Genomic DNA, 13,049 nt, shown 5'->3' on the forward strand with positions numbered 1-13,049 from the left:
ATGTATTTGTACAGACAGGAATAACTGAAGTAAATACACATAGTTAGGAGGTAATTACCGTATCTGCCAGGGAGTTCATTGATTTTGTTCTGTCTACTGCTTTTTCCACAAACTTGTTGACCTCTTGTTCTGTGTCCAAGATATTTTACTGACTTTCTAAGGAACATTAAAGATTCATTTCCAAGTTTTTTGAGGCAATTGATATTTTCTAATCAAAGCATTTTCACTGAGTATTCACGCAGGACCTTCAATAATATTCTTTAAACAAAAATCCTTACAACTGGACTATAAACAACATCATGACAACCAGAGGAAATGCTGAAGAGGTTAAGGATTTTATTTCTTTAAACCCACAATCAACATGTCGGAAACAAAGGGAAGAACTCACATGATGCATTGCAGTGGGTAAATCTGCTGCAAACTACCTCTTTGAAGGTGTCCAAAAGCAACACTGTTACTTTGAGGATCGAGATGTGCCAGGCCCAATCCATGGTACATTTCATTGTTTCATATGCATGTGAAAGCTGGACACTGAGTAAGGAAGACCAGAAAATAATTGATGCCTTTGAATGATGGTGTTGACAAATAGTGAATACGCTATGGACTGCCCGAGCAAATAACTTGGCCTTGGGAAAAGTACAGTGAGAACGTTTCTTAGTATTTGGGGAGAGATCATCTCACATATTGGGGACATATTATCAGGAGGGACTATTAACCGAAGAAGGGCATCATGCTTGGTAAAGTAGAGAGTCATTGGAAAAGAGGTAGATTAGTACAGTGGCTGCAACAATGGGCTCAAATATATTAAATATTTTGAGGATCGTGCAGGACTGGTCAGTGTTTCTTCCCTGGTGTAAAGGGCGACTATGAACCAAAATGGGCTCAATTGCATCTAACAACAACAACAACAACAAGAAGAAGAGCTACTAAGTACTTTGAAAGATACAAAATATTAGATTAAAAAGGTGTGAAATTTTTATAGTATTTACATTCATATATGAGTTTCCTTGATGATAGGATTCAATTCTATAGCCTTAAATATTATTTATGAGTAGATGTCTTCTAAATTTTTAATCTCCAGCTCCTACTTCTCTCCAAACTTCTAAACAAAATGTTGTTGATGACTATGATGATAAAAGCTGAAAATATTTAGTGAAGATCATTTGTGATGCTTCTTATAGAATATGAATCCATCTAAGAAGTTCAAGAGTGCATGGGTTTGGATTTGTGGCAGGTCCGATCCCATGGGCCTCTCACAGTGTCCCATGCCAAAGCAAACTGTCACCCCGAACCATTGCCTGGTTTTACCTGGTGGGCTTAAGGCACTGAAGCGGGTTGCACAATGGGAAAAAAAAAAAAAAGTTCAAGAACCCTACGCAGTAGGTAAAATTAGTATTATTATTTGTGTTAGACAGGGTTCTCTAGAGAAACAAAACCAGAATGCAAATAATTCTATATATTTATTTATACAGATAAATTGATATATAACATAAGAAATAAACAGTTAATTAAATTCTAAAGCAGTACAAATGGCTCAGTGCAACTCACTCCCATGAGACATCTGGGAGACATTGGCAGTCCTTCAAGTCTTGATTGTCACCAGTTAGTCCTCTGTAGAGCAATTCCGGCTATTTGGGCACAGGCAGCAAACAGCAAAGCAGGTCACCAACCATCAGCCAGATGACAGGGTCCGACAGTCTCCAGCTCATGAGAGTTAAATTCCAATGGTGTGGTGAAGCAGGTCTTGAAGGAACCTCAAATTAGAGTGACACGGTCCACTGATTAGGTGTCCAATAGGTAGTGTAGCTTATAAACTGAGGCAAATATCAAGCAAGACAGCCTCACACTGGTCCGATGATCCAAGAGCAAGAGACAAGAAAGGTGAGGCTCACCAAGCCATTAACCTCTCTGCCCCTCAATTAAGCCCACATGTGTTTATCGCCCAGGTTGGCACAATAAACTAACTACCTTAATTCGCCCCTTGCCAACTTGGCACCTGTACACAATTCTTTAGCCTTAAATATTTTCTGGACATTAATGAAATCATTCTTATACTTGTCATCAAACACCTACCATACATGTACATGAAAACATGCTGAATCCAATTGTATCTGATATATCATATGTGAACAAAGGAAAGATATTCAATAAGCACATATAAAGAAAATGTACTGACAATTACAAACTTCACTTTTTCAGTTGATCACGTGGTCATAATTGATAGGTAGAACTACCTTCTTCTACTACCCATTCTGTATTACCTTTGCCCTCAGCAAGCACCTCAGCTGGCTGTGGTTTTTTTGCCCCTGGGTGATCCAGACTTTCATTCCTGAGGGGTCTGGGTCATTATAAGTCCTGTCAGGATTGGGTTGCTGTAATTTACCATTTATTTAATCACGGCATGGTAGCACTAAGAGTCAGCCTATGGGATCTCCTGGATTCCAGACACATTTTTCTTTACCTCCATTATGTAGCACCAGTACAATTTCTCCTTGGTAATCAGGACCAATCACACCACCAAGTACAGTGACACCCTTCCTGGCCTGTTGATCCACAGGCATGAGAAGCCCAAAGTGCCCAGGAGGCATTCTCAGCTGCCAGTTCAGTGGAATCTGTGCTGTGTTTCCAGGTGGGAGAGTTCCTTCCTTCGGGACCAGGACCTCCAGGCCTGAGGAACACAGGATTGCTGGGACAGAAAGCAAAAATGTTGGAAGTGGATCACTAGGAGTAATAGTGAGTGGTGCCACTCCAGCTTCCACCCCTTGGTTCCTGGATCCATGAATTCTGGCTATTGGAGACACAGCACCATACATTGGCCGCTGGTTTAGAGTGTATACGGCTTCCTGGAGAACATTGCCCCAGCCCTGCAAGTTGTTGCCACCTAGTTGGCAGCGTAATTGTGTCTTTAGGAGCCCATTCCATTGTTCTATCAAGTCAGCAGCTTCAGAATGATGAGGGACATAATACCACCAGTGGATTCAATGGGAATGGGCCCATTGCCTCACTGCATTTGCTGTGATTCACCAATAGGAGTCTGCCAAAGACTCCACACTGCATCTTTATCTACCACTGACACCTCTAGCACCATAGGGTCAGCTGGATCATATGGTCCCAGTGGCAAAGCAGCTTGCATGGAAGCCTGAACCTGTTGAAGAGTCTTTTCTTGTCCTGGGCCCCATTCAAAATTGGAGTTTTTTTCATGTCACTTGATAAATAGGTTGAAGAAGAACACCCAAGTAAGGGATATGTTGCCTTAAAAATCCGAAGAGGCCCAGTAGGCATTGTGCCTCCATTTTAGTCACTGGTGTGTGTGTGTGTGTGTGTGTGTGTATGTGTGTGTGTGTGTGTGTGTGTGTAAAATTTAATAGCTTATTCTTCACTTTAGTAGGAATACCTCAACATGCCCCACACCTGGACCCCAATAAATTTTACTGAGGTGGAGGGTTTCTGAATCTTCATTGGGTTAATTTGTACGCAGATGTTGTATCATAATGTGTTAGTTCGGGTACTTTAGAGAAATAAATCCACAGAAACTCATGTATAAGATAGAGTTTTACATAAAGGTGAAGTGCACATCAAGAAAACATCCCAAACCAGTGCTGCCCAAGCCCATTAACCCATATGTCCAACACCAATCCACAAACTCATCCTCCATCTCACAAAACAGATTCGATGATGCCAACTGCGGGAGGAAAGCTGAGTCAGTGAATGTGTAAACATCTCAGCGCTGCCAGGGGTCTCCACACAGCTTCTCCAGCACCCAGGGCTGCATCAGGGTAAGTCCATGTTGCATCTCTTAAGGGATGTCTTACAGGAAGTGAGCCTTGCCAGCTGAAGCAGGAAACTGCTAAGGCAGCTGCACCCTGGTGCGACCATCAGAAAGCAAGAGACCTGAGAACTAGAAAGGTGAGGCTCACTGAGCCTTTTATTCATCCGCCCTTCAATTAACCCCACATGTGTTTATCGGCCAGATTGGCACAATAAACTCCCTCATCATTTTAAAACTGCTCATTGGAAGCACAAATAAGCAAAGTAACATTTCTAGTAAGCTATTAGAGGTAAGCTCTGAACATAGGCAAATTGACTCAAAATCCCACACTCTGAATCGCTGTACTATAATGACTATTGATAACCACACTCAAATATTTACTTTACATCTTCATCTAAACACTTCGAGAACCAGTCGACTTTTCCAAATGAACAAGTGTTCCACCCCATGTCTTCACTATTACCTGAGTGAATGGACGTTTCATCTCTCCAAGAACTCAGGTCATAGAATATGCTCAGGTCATATGCAGGTCATAGACCTTTGACATTTCTCTTTCTTTCGCACAGCACATTCCAAAGATCAAGAAAGTCTGTCACATTGATCTTCAAAATTATCAAATAGTGGACTACTTCTTGCTACCACTTTGTTCAGAGTCACATTCTATTCTGCTTCAATTGAAAGGTAAAAGGATACAACCCCAATCTAACTTCTTTCCTGATTATATTTTAATCACATAATATATGCTCCTTCTGTTCAAATAACCACCTCTTGGTCTATGTCAGGTCATCCATGAGCACAAGGAGGTGTTCTGGAATTTTCCATGCTTCACAGTTATCCAAAATGTGTTACTGTTCACAAAGGTGAATACCTTTTTGTGGTCAATAGAACACAGGCAAACATGTTTCTGACAGTCTCATTTTGTCAGCCAGGATTCGTCTGGCTGCTGATGAATCACCAACGATGACACTGCTTCCTCATTCCAGGCCGTCTTCTAAATCCGGCTGGAATGTGTGACATGGCAGGTCTTGGTGACCTTTTCAATGATCATCAGCAAGACTTCACAGGTGTGTGACATTAATGACATGGTTTGGTAGGTTCCACATTCGCTTAGGATCACCTTCCTTTGGAGTGGCCATAAATATGGATCTGGAAGATATCTGGTTGGCCAGGTAGCTCTCTTCCAAACTGCTTGACATAGACAAGTGAGTGCTTCCAGCATGGTATTGCTTTGTTTAAACTTCTCCTTTGTTGTGTTGTGAGTTCCTGGAGCCTGATGTGTCACCAGTCCCTGAAGTGCAGCCTAACTGCTTTCAATACAATTGGCTTTTGATCATATCCTATCTTCTGAAAGGTTGAAAAATCGACCACTTCATCTTGTTACAGTGACCCTATATATTCTTTCCATCTGTTTTGCTTACTCCTGGCTTGTTTGATATTTTGGGCCATGTATCATAGCCCTTCTATATTGCACCTCAAGTCTTGAACTTTTGTCTTCAGTACATTCCGTTTGATTAGGAGCCCTGGTAGTGCAGTGATGCTCAGTTGGGCTGGTAACCCAAGGCCATCAGTTTGAAAGCACCAGCCAAGCCACCCTGCAGGAAAAAGAGGGGCTTTCCACCCATAAAGAGGGACTGTCACAGGGTTTCTCAGTAAACATAAACTGCCTCGCTGGCAGTGAATTTGGTTGGAACTTTGGTTTCCATGTGAGAAATGCTGAGTATGTTCTTCCCGTTTGGTTTTCTAATGCCAGGTCTTTGCACATTTCATCATAATGCTTCATCTCCTTGAGTTGCCTTTGTGTTACTGTATCATATCTTCCACGAGTTTTAATTCCTTTACATTCAAGGGTGATTTCATGAGTTTTTTCTCATATCCATTTTCATCTTTTCTTTACTGTGTTGTCAATGGCCATTTTGTTTTCTTTACGTATAACATCCTTGTTGACATTCTCCCACCCATCCCATCTTTGTTACAAGTGTTCAAGTCTAAAATCAATTCTTGTGAGATGTAGTCAAGGTTGTACTTTGGGTATCATGACTGTCAGTTTATTTTAATTTTATTCAGCTTTAATATAAACTTGAAAACAAACAATTGATGGTTTGTTCTCCAGTTAATACCCATGCTTGTCCTGATGGATGATAGTGAGGTTCTCCTTTGCCTCTTCCTACATATGTAGTTGATTGCTATGCATTGTATTCAGTGAGGATAGTCATTGTTTATGTTGTTCAAAAACTAAGTCTTTACAATGAAAGACCCATTTGTCTCTCCCAATTTTATCATGCAATCTGCACTCTTTCTATCATCAACACTATATTTCCCAAGTACTTATCATTCTTCTTTTTACCCCACTTTTGTATTCCAAGCCCCAATAACTATCATCACCATCTTGATTACAGGCTTGAACAATTTCAGACTTCAGATCTAAACCAAAAACTTAATATTTATTCACTTTTGACATTAGAAATTGATGCATATTGTTCACTAATGATAGGTGTCTTTTATAGAAAGGTGTGTGGATAGTATACTATCGCTGATAGCCTTGTACTTCAGGGCATATCTTCAAATGTTCTTTTTCGACAATTACTGTGGTATCATTATTTTGAAAGTTGTCAATCCTACTGTAATAGTTTATATGATTGCCCATACCAGTCCATTTGAGTTGAAAATAGACCGATTTTGAAGGCTGGGGACCATCTTGGCCAGTTGGCATCGCTTATTTCATAAAGATCGTGAATGATGCTTTAGGGAATAACTTCTGGGGTCTTAAAGTGGTGTGAGTTACTAAGTACAACTATTGATTTCAGTCTAGCTGGGGCAAAGGAGTTAAGGAAGCCACGGCTTGAAGGAAGACCTGACTCCACAGAATGAACACCTGCTATAAAAAACCTGCAGTGGTTGCCAGCCTGAGGTCAAAAGAACTGGATGGCGCCTAGTTGCCATTCTCTATTGACCATTGTGTTCAGGATTATAAGGAGGTTAAAAAAAAGAAAGGAACATTTTAACTAAAGATAATAAAGATTTTCCAAAACCTTTTTGAAGACTCCTTAAACAAAGTCTCAATTAGTTTGTGAGAAAAATATAAAATAAAACTCAAATTCCTAAAAAAAAATAATTCATTAAAAACTAGAGGAATCCCAATACCAATAGAGACTAGAGGGACCCTAAACTATTACCCTATGATTACCCTTGAATTTCAATGGAAGCCACTCCCAGAGTTCACCTTTCATCCAATGAATGTCTTGACTTATAAAACATAGAATGACACCCCATAAAATGGTCCTCCTTTAATTTGATCAATTCTATGAGACCAAAGGGCAACAGCTCCCTTAAAACAAAGGCAAAAAGGCAAAAAGGATGAAGGAAGCTAAATCTATGGAAACAGAATAGAAAAATACTAACAAACTAGGAAAAAATGTAACCAACAGTACTAAACAATTTGCATAAAAACTGATAAAGGGAAACCTAATTTCCTATGTAAACTTAGACTTAAAACATTATTTTAAAAAACCCACAGAGCTTTACAGTGACAATGGTAGATCTTGTTCTATGTATATCACACCTTAATATAAAACAAAATGGAAATCAAGATTAGTCATTTGCCAATTTTTTTAACTGGGATTTTGCTCAAATCTATGAACACAACAAATAATCCAAGTAAGTTATTGTTCTAAAAGTGGAAGCAATGCTACTAAAATAACTCAATTATAGAATCAAAATGAAGGTAACTGATGCTAGGGTACTTGGAAAGATGCACAAAATACATACAAATATAAACTGTAGTAAGTGTTTGACTTTGAAAACCAACTAATATGACTATGAATAAAAATGTACTCTACAGGTATTTTTTAATCTTACACATTTATATTAATAACTAAATAATAATGTTCTGTTGTTTAGCTCATATGTAGACATACTTCAGAGATACTGTAGACTAGGTTTCAGATAGCTACAATAAAGCCAGTGCCACAATACTACAATAAAGCAAGTCACATGGACTTTCTGTTTCCCAGAGCACAGAAAGGTGAAGCTTACACTATACTGTAGTGTATTAAATGTGCAATAGCACTATAAAATGTTGAAATATTTTGAGCATTATTACCAAACTGTGACACAGAACACCAAGTAGGCACATTCTCTTGGAAAAAATGGTCCCAGTAGGCTTGGTTGACATAGTGTTGCCACAGCTTCACATGTTAAAAATACAATAGCTGCAAAGCACCACCCAGTAAAAAACAACAAAATGAATTATGCCTGTATATCAATATGCCTTAAAGAACAGGGTATTTTTTCATTGAATTATCCAGAAGATACCTAAAACCCAAGCAAAATCCTTCATTGTTGAGCGGATTCCCACTCGTAGCAACCCAATAGACAGAGGGTTTTTGAAGCTGGAAATCTTTATAAGAGAAGACAACTTCACCTTCTCCTGAGGGGATTCTGGTGGTTTGAACCACTAATCTTGTAGGTTAGCAGGCCAGTCTTAACACTTTGAGACCAAGGTTCCTTACATAGTTTCTACAGGTTCTGAAAACTGGAGAAGGTTTCGTATTAGAAATACAGTATGGATGATATGTGTAATGGAGAGAAGTACTGTGTATTAGTCAAAACTATCTGATCATGCTCTTTCTCTTATCTGGACCCCACTTTGAAACCCTGTATTTGACACCTCATTACATGAAGGATTCTTGCACAAAACTGGTCAGTCACAAGAAAAAAGGGCAAAGTGTTCTTGAACAGAGAAAGGACACTATGTGGATAAAGAGGGACCAGATTTCAACCTGGTGCTCCAAGAGGTGAATGCAACACACTGGCAAGAAGCAGGGAGCCAATAGAGAGGTCTGAGGGGCTGGTCCCAATCCCAATTATGTGGGCAGCCCCCCGCTCCCCACAGAAGAATTCATTTCAGAGGACAGCACTGAAGCTACAGCTCAGGGAGAGAGAATGTTTGATCAGAGCACACAAGAGCAAATTAAGGGAAAGAAGAAAGAGTGAAGCACATCATGGCCCATCAAGCCTTGAGGAAGATATCCCTGCTCAGAGCAGCCAATGCACAGAAAGACCATAGGGATGGCCCCACTATGAGACAACACAGGAGACAGTGCAGGAATTACGCCCAATATGACCCCAACACACAGAGGAGAAACACTAAGGCAATGCAACTGAACAGCAAGGGGAGCAGAGCAAGGAAGTCGCCAAGGAATACCAAAAATAGACTTAGGCGTGTGGCGCCCGTTCAGACTCAACTGGAAAACACTCCTAAAGGTCAACAAACAAACCTTGAAATATTTATAGGCTTTTCATTTTTTTGTCATTGGTTTATGTTGTTTTGCTTTCTTTTGTTGCTTGGTTTTGTTCTGTCTTATTTTTTGTGTATACTATTATCTCTGTAGGTCTATATAGACAAGATAGGTGGACCAATAGTTACGGGGGACATGGGAGAGGGGTAGGTGGGAGAAAGGAAGTGAGTGTTAACAAACCCAGGGATAAGGGAACAACAAGTGATCTAAAATCTACAGTGAGGAGGGTGTAGGAGGCCTGGTAGGTCTTAATCAAGGGCAATGTAACTGAGAGGAATTACTGAAATGTAAATGAAGGCTGAACATGACAATGGGACAGGAGGAAAGTAAAAAGAAATAGAAGAAATAACTAGGAAGCAAAGGGTGTTTATAGAGGTCCAAATAGAGGCATATACATTCATAAATATAATTATATATGATGATGGGGAAATAGAGCTATATGCATATACTTATAGGTTTAATATGAAGGAAGTAGATGGGCATTGGGCCTCTACCCAAGTATTCCCTCAAAGCAAGAACCATTTGTTCTATAAATCTGGCATTCTATGATGCTCATCTTCCCAACATGATCACTGAAGACAAAGCCGGTGCGTAAGCAAATATGGCAATGAAAGCTGATGGTGCCTGTTTACCAAAAGATAATATTTTTAAGATAAACAAGCAGTCATCTCGCTGATAAGCAACAAAGCCCACATGGAAGAAGCACGCCAGCCTATGTGATCATGAGGTATTGATAGGATCAGGTATGAAGCATTAAAAAACAAAAAATCATAACACTGTGAATGAAGGGAAGTACAGAGTGGAAAGCCAATGCCCTTCTGTAGGCAACTGGACATCCCCTTACAGAAGGGTCTCAGGGAGGAGTCAAGCCAGTCATCGTGCAGTATAGCACCAATGAAACGTACAACTTTCCTCTAGTTCTTTAATGTTTCCTCCCCACCACTCTCATTATCCCAATTCTACCATATAAACCCAGCTAGATCAGAGGATGTACACTGGTCCAGATAAGAGCTGGAAACACAGGAATCCATGGCAGATAAACCCTCCAGCACCAATAATGAGAGTAGTGATACCAGGAGGGAAAGGGAAAGGTGGAAGGAAAAAGGGGGAACTGATCACAAAGATCTAAATATAAGTCTCCTTCCTGGGGGAATGACAACTGAAAAGTGGATAAAGAGAGACACTGATCAGTATACGGCATGAAAAAATAAAGATAATTTATAAATTATCAAGGGTTTGTGAGGGAGGGAGGATGGGGGAGAGAGGAAAAAATGAAGAGCTGATACCAAGGGCTCAAGTAGAAAGCAAATGTTTTGAAAAGGATGATGGCAACAAATGTACAAATGTTCTTAACACAATGGATAGATAATTGGATTGTGATAAGAGTTATATGAACCCCCAAAATTTATTGTTTTAATTGTAAGAGCCACCAATAAAATGATTTATTTTAAAAAGAAAAAATAACAACTGTGTGTAATCACAAAGCTTATCTCTGAAAAGTGGTCACTGTCTTACAATCCTCTCCCGGTTTTATTAGATTTCTTAAATCATCTGTAAGTATAGATTCTTCAGTTTGTTTAACCAAAAAAAGTACTTAATAAAGAATCATGCTCAAAAAATTATGCTCTGTATAAAATAAATGCTGCTCATGAATAAATAATAAGCTAGATATAAGCACATATTTCCTTCTCATATTAGAATACTATGGTGCAAAAAATATGGCATTTTACTTTTTAAAAAATCATTTTATTGGGAGCTCGTTCAACTCTTATCACAATCCGTACATACATCCAGTGTGTCAAACACATTTGTACATTTCTTGCCATCATTCTCAAAACATTTGCTTTCTGCTTGAGCCCTTGGTATCAGTTCCATATTTTATCCCCTCCCTCCCTGCACCCCTCTCCCTCATGAACCCTTGATAAATTATTATTATTTTGTCATAACTTACACTGTCTGATGTCTCCCTTTGCCCACTTTCCTGTTGTCCATCACCCAGGGAGGAGATTATATGTAGATCTCTGTAATCAGTTTCCCTTATCTACCCCACAGTCCCTCCACCCTCCAGGTGTCGCCACTCCTAGCACTGGTCCTGAAGGGGTCATCTGTCCCAGATTTCCTGTGTTTCCAGTTCCTATGTGTACCAGTGTAAATCCTCTGGTCTAGCCAGAATTTTAAGGTAAAATGGGGATGATAGTGGGGGACAGGAAGCATTTAAGAACTAGATCAAAGCTGTATGTTTCATTGGTGCTACAGTGCACCTTGACTGGCTCATCTCCTCCCTGCGGCCCTTCTGTAAGGAGATGTCCAGTTGTCCACACATGGGCTTTGGGCCCCAATCTGTACTTCCCCTCATTCACAATATGATTTTTGTTCTTTGATGCCTGATACCTGATTGTTTTAACACATTGTGATCACACTAGCTGGTGTGCTTCTTCCATGTGGGCTTTGTTGCTTCTCAGCTAGATGGCTACTTGTTTACCTTCAAGCGTTTAAGACCCCATATGCTATATCTTTTGATAGCCAGGCAACAACAGCTTTCTTCACCACATTTGCTTATGCACCCTCTTTGTCTTCAGCGATCACGTGGGAAGGGTGAGTATCATGGAGTGACAGTTTAATAGAACAAAGTGTTCTTGCATTGAGGGAGTATTTGAGTAGAGACCTAATATCCATCTGTTACCTTAATACGAAACTTATAAATATATGCACATAGATCTATTTCCCCATCATCACATATATATTTACATATGTACATGTCTGCATTTAGACCTCTATAAATGCCCTTTGCATCCTAGCTCTTTCCTCTATTTCCTTTTACTTTCCTCTTGTCCCACTACCATGCTCAGCATTTGTCTGGGTTTCAGTAATTCCTCACATTGCATTGCCTTCAATCAAGCTCTACCAGGACTATTACAACATACTCTCTACCGATTTTGGATTGATATGATATTTTACAGAATCAAGAATTCACTGGAAAAGGAAAGGAATATTAGGAGAGAAAAAATAAATGCTTCTCCTTATACATGTGTGTAATGTTATTTAAAATAATCATGTATGGTGTATAACTACAATAATTGAAATCACAATTTGCTGTAAGTTGTATATTTGCAGAATAACACACTCCCCCCGGATCATATTCAAATGATAGAAATTACATGTAAATATCCTTTTGGATTATTTTTACTCTAAAGGCATTTAAAACAAGGTGTCACCATCCATTGTGGTTAAGCCAGGTAACAATTCCCACAGCTGGTACCACTGGGCTTGTTGGCATCAGTTGAGTTTTGTAAATGTTTACGTCACTGACAGTGATTCAAGATCTCTGCCTCACACACACTGGATCTACCTAATAAATCTTTTTAAATTGCTATGTTTAAAGGCAATTTTAACACAAAGTTTTCATATATACTTCCAATCAAATATTTTCTTGAAAAATAGCATTTAGTTTTAGGATGAAAGTACAATTTAGACATTCATTTGACACTTCTTAATAATTTTTTCAACAAATATTTATTGAGCCCTAATAAGATAGTCTAGACAGTGTTCTCAGAAATGGAGCGATATAAACATAGACCATGCTCTTTATTAAGGGAATCAGAAAATAAAGGAAAATAATTAACAAACAAAACTTTCAGAAAAAAAAAAAGGGAAAGTCTATGTCCACTGGAAAGCATGCAGCAGCAAACAGCAGACCAACGTAAGTTCTACACCCAGGTAGGACAACAGAGTTTTATTTTTTACATTGCCTATAAAACACAAGCACAGCTGACGGAAGATATTCTGCTTACACTTCTTATGATCATTTTTGAATTCAAATGAGATTCAAATTTGCTGACCTGTCCCAAAGCTTGCAACAAATCACTCTGAATTACTTTAATCTCTCCTGCAGGACTGCTAAAAATTCTGCGTTCACATTCATGTAAATAACAGATTAGATGATTGCCACGGTGTTGCCTGTTTTCATTGTTGGGGCTCAGCTT

The 13,049-nt window shown here is 39.3% G+C and overlaps 1 non-coding gene across 1 annotated transcript; it reads left to right on the forward strand.

The window, feature by feature from the left end:
• Window positions 1-1,211: 1,211 nt before the first annotated feature.
• LOC142447651 (small nucleolar RNA SNORA42/SNORA80 family) lies at window positions 1,212-1,345 on the forward strand. Its single transcript, XR_012784316.1, has one exon. It is a non-coding gene; the product is annotated as a small nucleolar RNA SNORA42/SNORA80 family (small nucleolar RNA).
• The last annotated feature ends 11,704 nt before the right edge of the window (window positions 1,346-13,049 follow it).

The sequence above is a fragment of the Tenrec ecaudatus genome, chromosome 4 (assembly GCF_050624435.1).
Source record: "Tenrec ecaudatus isolate mTenEca1 chromosome 4, mTenEca1.hap1, whole genome shotgun sequence".
Taxonomy (NCBI): domain Eukaryota; kingdom Metazoa; phylum Chordata; class Mammalia; order Afrosoricida; family Tenrecidae; genus Tenrec; species Tenrec ecaudatus.